General features: G+C 40.0%; 1 protein-coding gene across 6 annotated transcripts in view; it reads right to left on the reverse strand.

Annotated features, from left to right (window-relative positions):
- RCAN2 (regulator of calcineurin 2) overlaps nucleotides 1-12,599 on the reverse strand; it is a 190,519-nt gene that overhangs the window by 118,512 nt on the left and 59,408 nt on the right. The gene's annotated exons all lie outside the window — the stretch shown is intronic.

The raw sequence follows: 12,599 nt of genomic DNA on the forward strand, positions 1-12,599 counted from the left end.
AAGAGGTCAATGAAAAAGCATATTTTACCATGTGAGTGAAATGAAGGTGTCCAACCTAACAAATAGCATTTCCACATACATAGTAGCATTGGTTGACTAGTTCAAAAATAACCAAAGAATTCTGCATCTATGCACACAAGAATCCAGCTCAGTGTAAATGAAAGCACCTGTGCATGTCATATTGGAATTGTGAATCCTAGCTAGGATGAATCAGTCCTGGGCACTGCACACTCACTTCGCCTGAGAGGAATACAAATCATTCATCTATTAATACCTAGTTGCACAGGAATCAAATTCCTTTAGCGAAATTCCACCTTTATTAGACTCCTAGGACTTTGGTTTATAAGATGCTTTGTTACCCTGACTGCACGTTCTCTAGTAAGCTGAAGAGGATGCCCATAGCTTGTTGAGGATGTGAGTTGAAGTTAACTAGACAGTTTTTAGAAAGGGTGCGAGAGGACTCATGATACTGAATGCAACATGCTGCAAATACTTGTGTCAGTATTTCTCTGGCACAGTCTTTCCAGCTTCAAAAATAGATCTGGAACATCTAAGGGCCAGTGCGAGTGTGCATATTGAGGCATTGTTCCAGGAGGGTAGAGGGAAGATGGTGTGGGCAATCTCTCTTCTTTCTTGTTTGTCTTTTAACAGTGTTACATGGACTCCTGGGGGTGAGTGAATGGGTTGTAAAACCAGGTGAAGAACTTGTACATTTCAACAACTGTAGAGTTGGCAGAGTAAAGTTGTGTGTGTAAATGGGGCATATTGGGGCATTACTGAAAGAGGGCAGAATTAAGGTTGCATGGGCAACCTTATCTGTTCATTTCCTGGTTTTCACAAAAGTTTAAGTTTTACGCAACTTAACACATTCTTAAAGGGGATGACCTACCACCAAGCAACCTTAACTGTGTTAAAGTAATTTTTTGCCATTGAATTAAGATAAGATGATGTGGGCCTACGTGATAGTTTTAGCCATGTAGACAGAGAGAAACAGAGAGATCTTAGGGATATTGTGTAAGGCAGGGGTAGGCAACCTATGGCACGCATGCCAAAGGTGGCACACGAGCTGATTTTCAGTGGCACTCACACTGCCTGGGTCCTGGCCACCAGTCCAGGGGCTCTGCATTTTAATTTAATTTTAAATGAAGCTTCTTAAACATTTAAAAAACCTTATTTACTTTACATACAACAATAGTTTAGTTATATATTATAGACTTAGAGAAAGAGACCTTCTAAAAACATTAAAATGTATTACCGGCACGCAAAACCTTAAATCAGAGTGAATAAATGAAGACTCGGCATAGCACTGCTGAACGGTTGCCAACCCCTGGTGTAGGCAGAAGCAGCAAGTTCCGGACTTGCCCAGATGTATGTGGTGAGGATAGAGTCAAAGGTGACATGCAGGTTACAGGCCTTGGTAAAACGGCATATGGTGAAGTATTTATCAGAATGGAGAGGGTTTCAGAGGAATGGATCAGGAGCTCAGTTAACCGTAGTCAGCAATGCATACAGGAGGAGATGTCAGCGAGATCGAGGGAGTCAGATGAGGTGGGGAGAGATGGATTGGTGACTACCACACAGGTTGCAGTTGAAGCCATACGAGTGGATGACATTACAGAGGGAGAAGAGGAGTGGTCAAGCAGAGTGAAAGCTATTTAACTGAGGAGCAATTATGGTCCTGATCTCCTCATGAACAAATTGAGGGAGACAAAAATCATATCCAGTTCTGCCAGGAACCTATCACGACCTTGGGATGAATGGATACACTGGATCTGGTATGAAAACCCAGGAATTCAATCTGGGTGCTGCCTTTGAGAACTGGCATTGAAGAGGTACCCAGGTCTGAGCAGCACGATCAACTAATGATTCTAAATAATATTTTAATTAAAATGATTACTTCAATTAATTACACAAGCTGATTAAGATACAACGATTAATTCAATTAAGTAAGTGTGACCCAACAGCCTGTGATTGTAAAAAACTGGCCTTTTTACTACTCTTTGTTCTCTGAGCTGCTATCAATATGGAAGCCTCCTCAATAATACAATCACAATGCAACAGTGGCCACAGGAGAGCATGCATGCTGAGTCTTGCTTTAAGAACACCAGCATTCCTATATAGTTACTGAACCCATTAGTAGACCCAAATGCTGGTTTGGGAAACGTAACGATCACTGTAATTCAATGGGCTTGTCATGCTGTCTGGAGTGGCTCATGACTACCATTGCCTGCATCAAAGCAGACCGTCAAAAGCAAGGCAGACATCACAAACTGACAGAATGTTCTATAATTAGATCTCACCAACCCAGTACCAAATGTGAACTTCCAAAGTACGACAATAGTTTTATAAGGGAGTCACAGATAATCCCCTTAAACTCCAGTCTATCTTGCTACTCAGACAATAAATGGTGATTTACACTAAAAAAAAATCAATCAATCAATCAAATATTCCAGGTTACTCCCAGTCCCAGGAATACCAGTCACTCACCCAGGTCGAGTTGCATCCTAGATCTCACAAAGACAATGCTGGTAGCTAATTCTATAGTAAACTAACTAAAGATTTATTAGCTAAGAAAAGAAATGAGAGAGTTATTGAGAGATTAAAACAGGTAAAAGATATGTACAGGTGAGTTACAATCTCTAATTCCAAATGACAGCTGAGCTGTAGTAATCTGCCAGTATCTCAAAAGCCTTTTCAGGGTATCTAGAATGTGTCTTGGAATCTCCACTTTGCATCCAATACCCTTCCCTGCAAAAGTCCAAACAGTCCAGAGATGCAGGATTTTCCCCTGAATCCAAATTTATATCTTCTTCTCACAGAAAACAAGCTGGCAAGGTCACCACCCACATGGGCTTTTTCTTTGATTAGTGGGGGGAGAGAAAGAGGGGGGGGTGCATTTAGAACCTTTGATCTCTGATCATCACAACAATGACCGCTTGCCTTCAAATGCACAAGAATTAGTACTTTCCTGATAAAGTTCTTCATATGCATTAACCCATCAAAGAGAAAGAAGTATGTTGAGTTACAGGGGTATACACACAATGTAAATGTTTGCATAACAGGATACAAATACGTGAAAACAATGCATGTAACATCCCATTAGTTTTCATGAAGTTTAAACACCAAATACATTCTTATACATTTAACAATCACTTTGATCTATACTAATACACAAATTGGCCTGGGGCTTTGTCACGAGCTGGCACCTGGTTTGCCAGCATCACTGGACTTGTGAATAGCATGAATCTTCACACCTGTCATGATACACAGAACATCTGCCATAGGATTATTCACTTGGTGGTGATAAGACAAATCCTGCAATCCTTTATTCAGAAGCTAGGACCTTACTCACTGACAAAAGAACTCCTCAGATGAATAAGGGTTTGCAGACTTGAGCACATAGAAAAGTTCAATGCAAGTTTTGCCTTTGTGTTAGGCAGTGGAAAATCCCACCCAAAAAAAAAAAGTGGGGGGGGGAACCTTGGGCTTTCCATTAAAGATTTTCTTCCTTCCCCTCCCCTCTGCTTCTTTTTCAGTCTTTCCCTAGTGGGAAGTGGATCCAATAACTTTGAGTTGAACTTCCAAACTCACCATATTAGAGTGAGTTTGAAATCAAGCTAAGTGTGTCCATCTTTTACACAAACATTTTGGCAGTCAGATGCTTATTGGCTTCACATCTGAGGAGGCTGCTGAGTGAATTATCTAGGGCAGACTAATTTGCATACCTGAAATAGACTTCACTTAACCAGTGTTTGGATAGTAGAATTTGCATAACTAAGGCATCATGTTGATCAAATACCCCTTGGGCATACTCTCTGTAGCGGGTCTTAGTTGTACCTGTCCTGTTTTGCAGCTTCCCAAGGCAGAAGAGCAGATCTGGGTTTCAGCACATTTAGAGAGACAATGTGGGTGAGGTAATATATTTTATTCAACCAACAGCTGTTGGTAAGAGAGAGAAGCTTCTGAACTACACAGAACTCTTCTCCCAGTCTGGGAAAGGTACTCCAAGTGTCACAGCTAAATGCATGGTGGAACAGATTGTTTAGCATTAGTGGTTTGCACATATTCTAAAGGGACCATTCCAGGTAGAGCTCTGTGTAGCTCAAAAGCTTAAATGTAAGAGCATAAAAATGGTCATACTAGGTCAGACAATTGTTCATCTAGCCCAGTAATTTTCAACCTGTGGTCCACAAACACGTAGGGGTCCACAGACTATGTTTAAGGTTTCCAAAGGCGTTCGCACCTCCTTTTGAAATTTTGTAGGAGGTCTACAAATGAAAAATGGTTGAAAACTACTGATCCAGCCCAGTTTCCTGACAGTGGCCAATGCCAGGTGCTTGAGAAAGAATGAACAGAACAGGCAATCAAGTGATCCATCCCTGGTCATCCACTCCTAGCTTGCATCCCTGACCACCTCGGCTAATAGCCATTGATTGGTGAGCCTAACCTCCATGAATTTATCTAGCTCTTATTTGAACCCCATTAATATTTTCAAATAAAAGTTTCAGATATCAATCAACTGCCTTCACAACATCCCCTAGCAATGAATTCCACAGGTTGACTGTATGAAGAAGTACTTCATTTTGATTGTTTTAAACCTGCTGCCTATTTCGTTGGGTGACCAATGTATTTCGTGAAGGAGCAAACACTTCCTAGTTCACTTTTTCCATACCAATCATGATTTTATAGACCTCTATCATATCCCTTATTAATCATCTGTTTTCCAAGCTGAAAAGTTCCAGTCTTTTAAGCTCTGTTCATACATAAGCTGTTCCATACCCTTAGTCATTTTTGTTGCCCTTCTGTGTACTTTTTCCACTGCTAGTATATCTTTTTTGAGATCGGGTGACCAGACTGCATACAGTATTCAAGATATGGGCATACCATGGATTTATATAGTGGCATTATATTTTCGGTCTTATCTATCCCTTTCCTAGTGGTTCCTAATATTATCATCTTTTTTGACTGCTGCAGCACATTGAGCAGATGTTTTCAGAGAACTATACACAATGACTCCAAGATCTTTCTTGAGCAGTAACAGCTTAGTTAAACCCCATCATTTTGTATGAGTTTGTCTCTCTCACCAATAGAAGTGGTCCAATAAAAAGATATTGCTTCACCGACCTTCTCTCTCTAATAACTTGGGACCGACACAGCTACAACTACACTGCATTCAGCACTTTTAAGCATTTAGAGGAATCCTGAAGACTTTCACTTAAGCACTTTAGTCCACAGCTAATCTCACATAAAGTAAGTTTTCACTGAAGATCTCGCAGAGTGCACAGTACTTCATCTTTGTTATGGAGGAAAGTAAATTAGAATTGGTGAACACAAAAATGAATAACTCAGTCTCAATATGGAATTAATTGTTTTCCATCTTTTGCACAGAGGAGTGGGAAGGGCTGCTAAAGTGGGCATTTGAGGTGTAACAATAAATATATAACGCTTATATACCATGTTCCAGCTGCAGAGCTTAAATGCTTTGCAAAAAGAGATTCAATATTGTTACTCCATCTTACAGATGGGGAAGTCAAGGCAAGGAGATGTTAGGTGACTTGCCTAAGGTCATACAGTGAGTCAGTAGCAGAATAGAACCCAGCTCCTCCAACTTCAATGTCTGCATCTACATACCAGATCGTGTTGTCTATGGTACCCACATACTCTACCCCATTACTGTAATCCTTTCATGTATCTTTCTCCATTTTCAGACTGTATCCAAGCTGCTTGAAAGACTGCCTAAAGCAAAGGCAGAGTGAAGACTAGAGAAAAATGACATAATAGGGAAGGGACAACTGGTGACAAGATGCTTTATGACAGTCAACAGTGCTACCTGATTGGCATCTCCTATGTAACGATGATGTAGCCATTCATCTGGATTGTTGGCACTCCAAAACCCAAAATTCAGTGGACAATTTTGCTGATAAAAGTTAAGTTTTCATTTCTGGAGCATCAGTGAATGAATCATAAATCTCTAATCACCTGGGGCCCAGCAATGAAATTTCAGGGAAAGCAAGGCTATTTGACAATAAAACGGTTCTCTCTTTCTGCACAGTGATCTGATAGCTAAATTGGTGAAAATCTTCCATCCCAGAAGACACAGTGCATCAGTTATCATGAATCACTATTTGTTTACCAACCTATACACATTACACAATGCCAGGCAAAGGCTAAAGTTTGAAATAAAAGTTTCAGACATTAATCAAATGCCTTAGTTTTGTAACAACATTTAAATAGCGGTACAGGGTTTTGTTTCTCTCTCATTTAAACTGATGTACATCAGGAGTAAATCCAATTAAGTCAGTGAAGTTATATATCAATGTAACTGGTGAGAATAATCAGGTCAACATGCATTACTTCCAATGCCCACACAGCATTTTGGTATTAGGTTTTTGTTTCGTGTTCCATACTGCTTTTTAAGGCACGAATTTCCATTCCTGTCCCCCCACTGCCCAGCTCTCAATATGAAAAAAAAAAAAAAAGATCTGACATTTTGGCTTAAATATCCATTTCTTTCCTTTGGGATAGAATGCGCAGTAAAGCTCACCATAGGTTTTGGCTGGGACTTTCAAAGAAGCCTGAAGGAGTTAGGAGTCTAATGACATTCAGTAGAATTTGAGTAGCAAACTCCTTCAACTCCTTTGAAAAACCCAATTTCCATGCCCTGCTGATATGGAGGCAGTCATGGGATCCAGTCAGTCATGGGCTCAGCTTCCAGTAAAAGATCCTCTTTCTCTCCTTGCTAAGAAGAAATTTTGAAGCACCATATGCAGTCATGCAAACTTCATCTTTGTCCCCATGCTTTTTAAGGTGTAATGACTTTGAAAACTCATCCAAAGACATCTTTGGTATCTGTATGTAAAATATTTCTAGCCGTACTTTGTGTGTAAGACACATTGATGATGTTGTACATTTCTTTTCAGCTAGATTATTATTCTAACACTGTAGCTAGGAAACAGCTCTGGGATTGTCCCTGGCAAGGTGACACTTATGCCAAAAATTCTAGCATCAGTAAAGTTTTCACATAGGAAATGCTTTCGAGACGTGTTTGAACCAGATATAGCATGATCACACAAGGGTGCCTTCAGTTCAGGAGCCCAATGAAAGTTTGCTCCCAACTGAGGATGCCCTTAAGAATTCCCCAAATCAGGGAAACCAAACCCAACTTGGGACCACAATTATGCCAACCCAGGAAGCCCGCAATCCAGGAAAATTAAGCATTACTGAAAAAATCTTCAGTGGAGAAACTGATGTAATGAAGCTCTCTTTAGTATATACCCAGTGCTATCACAGCTAGTAACCTATCTTTTCGGTCAGGTGCATGGAGGTTTATTAGCTGATCCCTTTTATTCAGTGGTTTGTTTACCCAGTTATTGTTTTGACTTGCCTAAGCACCCAAAAGTGCCTTTTTGGTGATTACTTACATTAGTAAACATAAATAATAGTAACGCTTATATGCTTTTAGATTCAAGCATCCACTTAAATGCCAAGACACAGAAAAAGGCTGTAGAGTAACCCAATAATACTAAAGCAAAGTGTGCTGTGAGAGCTAAGAAGAGAACCCAGGGCTCTTGTCTCCTACTCCTCTGTTTGGATGATCAATCGACTATGGTTTAAATATTGTTGTAAACAATATTCATAACATTTAGACATACTTTGAATTACGTGCTATTTCACCATGGCCAGTCTTGCATTAGGATAGTGAATTTTTTCCAGTTTCATATACATCCCAGTCCAGGAGACCATGCAATGCAGTCAACAAATATTAGGAGGACAGGGAAGGAATATAGGGAGTAGGTCCTGAATGAGAACAAAAGCACGGTTTGATGACAGATCGCTTTTATTGTAACGATTGTTGTCACCCAGCATCACTAGATGGAGATATTACTGAAATACTTGGGCAAGAGGAGACACCTTTATAGTGCAGGGCAACAGTCACCTCGGCCAGCTCTAGAAGCTGTTTTCTCTAACAGCTAACAAATTTGCAGTGAACCAACAGAAAGTCAGCCGGCTTTCCCAGCAGGTTACAGTTTGCTTCCTTCGTTAAAAAAAATTTAATTTTTGTAAGTTTGCGAATAGATACAACATGCACTGAAAAGAGAAGCAGAATAAAATCGAAAGGGTAAATCTCTCCTTGTGTACACTCAGATTATGAGCAAGCAGCCTCACATTCTAAACACCTGTCCCGTTACTTTCAATGTATCAAGGCAATTCCTTCTCCATGCTTGGTACAACTATTCTTAGACTATACCTGCTCTTCCAGATACCATCTGGAGCAGAAGAGTTTTAACAATTAAAGCCCTGATTCTCTTCTCACTTACACACGGTTAAAAATGGTCCTCAATGAAGTTAATTCAGATTTATACCTGTCTAAGTGAGAGCAGAACATGGCCCAAGAGACATAAATCAAACTTACAAGAAATTAAGCTTCATGGGATCAGCGAGTTTTACTACGAATTTGTGTGTGGGGGGGGGGTACTTATGGGGCTCATCTCCATTGTGACAGGTGCTGTAAAAGGTCTAAACAAAAAAAGTCACTGCCCTGAAGATCTTACAATCCAAGTATAATGTGACAGACAATAGGTGGATACAACAAATAGGTGTTATTAACAAAACACTAAGGCACCCTCAAATCCTCTGCTTCCCCCACCTCTTTTTGCTTTTTTGCCCTCCCTCAAGCACCTTCTAAAAGACACTTTCCTCATTTATGAAACGGGCTAGGTCCAGATCCCATTTCAGTATTTTAAAAACTGCTTCAAACTATGACGTTATTAGCATTTCAAAAATCAGATACCTCAACTGTACAGCAGCACGTTCATGCATCCACGCAGTGTCTTTATTTTAATTTATAAACATATGAGTGATCATCCCAGGGTCCGGTCAGCTTTACAGGAATTTCTATGAAATTGTGGAATTTAATTATAGAATCATAGATGCGTAGGACTGTAAGAGATCTCAATAGCTCATCTAGTCCAGTCCCCTGTACTCAAGGCAGGACTACATAATAACTAGACCATTTCTGACAGATTTTTGTCTAACCTGTTCTTAAAAACCTTCAGTGATGAAGATTCCACAACCTCCCTGGGCAATTTGTTCCAGTGCTTAACCACCCTGACAGTTAGGAAGTTTTTCCCAGTGTCCAACCTAAACCTCCCTTGCTTCAATTTAATCCCATTGCTTCTTCTCCTATCTTCAGAGGTTAACGAGAACAATTTTTCTCCCCTCTTCCTTGTAACAACTTTTTATGTACTTGAAAACTGTTCTCCTGCTGCCTCTCCCCCTTCCCACTCCTCCCCCCCATCTTCTCTTTTCCAGACTAAACATACTCAATTTTTTCAATCTTCCCTCATAGGTCATGTTTTTAAGATCTTTAATAGAACATAAGATCGGCCATATTGGGTCAGACCAAAGGTCCATCTAGCCCAATATCCTGTCTTCCGACAGTGACCAATGCCAGGTGCCCCAAAGGAAATGAACAGAACAGGGAATCATCAAGTGATTCATCCCATCACCCATTCCCAGCTTCTGGCAAACAGAGGCTAGGGACACTATCCCGTCCATCCTGGCTAACAGCCATTGATGGACCTATCCTCCATGAATTTATCTAGTTCTTTTTTGAACCCTGTTATAGTCTTGGCCTTCACAGCATCCTCTGGCAAAGAGTTCCACAGTTTGACTGTGTGTTGTACGAAAAAAATACTTCCTTTTATTTGTTTTAAACCTACTGCCTATTAATTTCATTTGATGACTCCTAATTCTTGTGTTATGAGAAGGAGTAAATAACACTTCCTTATATACTTTCTCCATACCAGTCATGATTTTATAGACCTCTATCCTATCCCACCTTAGTTGCCTGTTTTCCAAGCTGAAAAGTCCCAATCTTATTAATCTCTCCTCATACGGAAGCCGTTCCATATCCCTAATCATTTTTGTTGCCCTTTTCTGAACCCTCTCCAATTCCAATACATCTTTTTTGAGATGGGGCAACCACATCTGCATGCAGTATTCAAAATGTGGGCATACCATGGATTTATATAGAGGCAATATGCGAGTTTTGTGAGATCCTTTTGTAGCTCTTCACAGTCTGCTTTGGACTTATCTTTAGTAGCTTTGTATCATCTGCAAATTTTGCCACCTCATTGTTTACCCCTTTTTCCAGATCATTTATGAATATGTTGAATAAGACTGAGCCCCGTACAGACCCCAGAGGGAAACCACTATTTACATCTCTCCATTCTGAAAACTGACCATTTATTCCTACCCTTTGTTTCCTATCTTTTAACCAGTTACCAATCCATGAGACGACCTTCCCTCTCATCCCATGACAGCTTACTTTGCTTAATCATTTTTGTTGTTCTCCTCTGGACTTTCAACGATTTGTCCACATCTTTCCTGAAATGTGGCACCCAGAACTGGACACAATACTCCACCCAAGACCTTGTCAGCAGGGTGTGGAGTGGAAGAATTACTTCTCCTGTCTTGTTTACAACACACCTGCTAATACATCCCAGAATGTTGCTTTTTTTGAAAAAGTGTTACACTGTTGACTCATATTTAGCTTGTGATCCACTATGACCCCCAGATCCCTTTCCGCAATATTCCTTCCAAGGCAGTCATTTCCCATTTTGTATGTGTGCAACTGATTATTCCTTCCTAAATGGAGTGCTTTGCATTTGTCCTTATTGAATTTCATCCTATTTACTTCAGACTATTTCTCCAGATCATTTTGAATTTTAATCCCATCCTCCAAAGCACTTGCAACCCCTCCCAGCGTGGTATCACCCACAAACTTTATAAGTGTACTCTCTGTGCCATTATCTACATTATTTCAAAATAGTCAACTATCACTCGATGAACTGTTCAGTTAAGGTCTGATCCAAAGCCCACTGAAGTCAATGGGAGTCGGTGCTTAACACTTAAAGAGGGAAAGGGAGGTTGCTTGAAAGTTAAAAAACATAGTAAAAATCAAACTGGCTTGCTGAGGGGCATCCTTTAATCAGTATCTTACTAAAGGTGCTTCTCCGTCACTGCCCCATTTTTTCTGCTTCAAGCTTTAATGGGAGTCTTTCCAGTTGATAGGATTTGGATCGGGCCCTTAGCTCTCAGAAGCTAACACCAAAAAAATAAAAACAAAATAAAATCGCCATCACAGCAAGAAACACAATAATCCACCTGTGTTAACTCGCCACAACATTCCCACTTTGCAGCATGCCCATAAGTCTAAACAGATCAAAATGGGAAAGTGGATTTCAGAATCAAGGAGCCTTGCAGAGCCCCTAGTCCATGGGCTAGCACCTAGAATTCAAAATTATGGCTCTTTTGTTTACCAAGGAATTTGATTACAATCCCTACTGCCCCACTATACCCTTCGGAGAGCTGAATGTGTCCTCAAATACAGCAATAAAAACCATGTATAGTCTGAAGGGTGCCAACTTAATTTCTCACTTGTTAGTGTCTGCTAGACGTTTAAATTGTGATAAATTGGAGGGGAAAAAAATCCACTAAATCCAGACTTTGGGGTTCAACTAGTGGAGGTTTATTTTCAAGTCTAGTTGCCCTATATTAATTTTGCAGGGAAAGAGACCACTCTAGCTAACCCACTCATTTTCACCTATATTAAATTATAACCTAGTTTACTTAGCAATGGATTCAGAGACCTTTGCTCATGTTGAGCAATACCTGAATTAGTGTATGGGTAAAACCCTCAATCCATTGAAATCAATGGCAAAATGCCCATGGATTTAAATGGACCTAGAATTTTATCCAGTGGGACTATTTGTGGAGTAAAACACTACTCAGCTTGATGAATATGGGGATCAAAATATAGTCAGAGATCAGTTTAAAACACACACACGAGATTTTTTTCCTTTCAAATAATGAGTATCACTATCTCTGGAACTGTAGTTTGCTCAGTGTAATGTAGGGACATACATAGGGATTTCCAACCTACTTCAGTATGGGTGAAATTCATCCCCGTGGAGAAGGCCAGCACAAGCCCTCACTGCAGTTTTATGTACAGGATTTAGATCTTGTACTAGTCCTGTATTTCACCCTGTGAATACAGTTCCACTACATCAGAGTTCGTTACAAGTGGATGCCCTTGTGTATTGAGATGCTGGATTCTAAAGTACAGTAGATACTGCTTTTCTAGGCTTGCAACCTACTCTTCACCTTTTCTGCACTATGACACAAAAAGGTGGTGGGGGGGAAGGTTGAGCGGAGCCATAAGTTTTGAGATCCCTCCCACTAAACTTTATTGGTTCTCATAACATATTCTTAAAAAAGGGTTTGAAATACCACATGCAAATGTCTCCTTTTAGTGCACCTTTATTGTAGGCATCAATAGGTTTATTGAAAATATAGAAAAATAAACACATGTGGAAGCCTAAAATATTCAAGTTGGTTGGATGTTATGTTTTTAGACAGTGTACTGAAAAGAAACACAATGAAGCAGCCATTAGTAATATCTTTCATGTTACTCCAATTACAAGAAAATATTTGTGTCATAAATGACATTCTGATAAGGTTGGTAGTGGGTGGCTGAACTACATTCAATAGCTTGATTTTTTTAACTTGTCTAATTTCAGTTCCAAGTTGCTGCT

Source organism: Mauremys mutica, chromosome 3, assembly GCF_020497125.1.
Source record: "Mauremys mutica isolate MM-2020 ecotype Southern chromosome 3, ASM2049712v1, whole genome shotgun sequence".
NCBI lineage: Eukaryota > Metazoa > Chordata > Testudines > Geoemydidae > Mauremys > Mauremys mutica.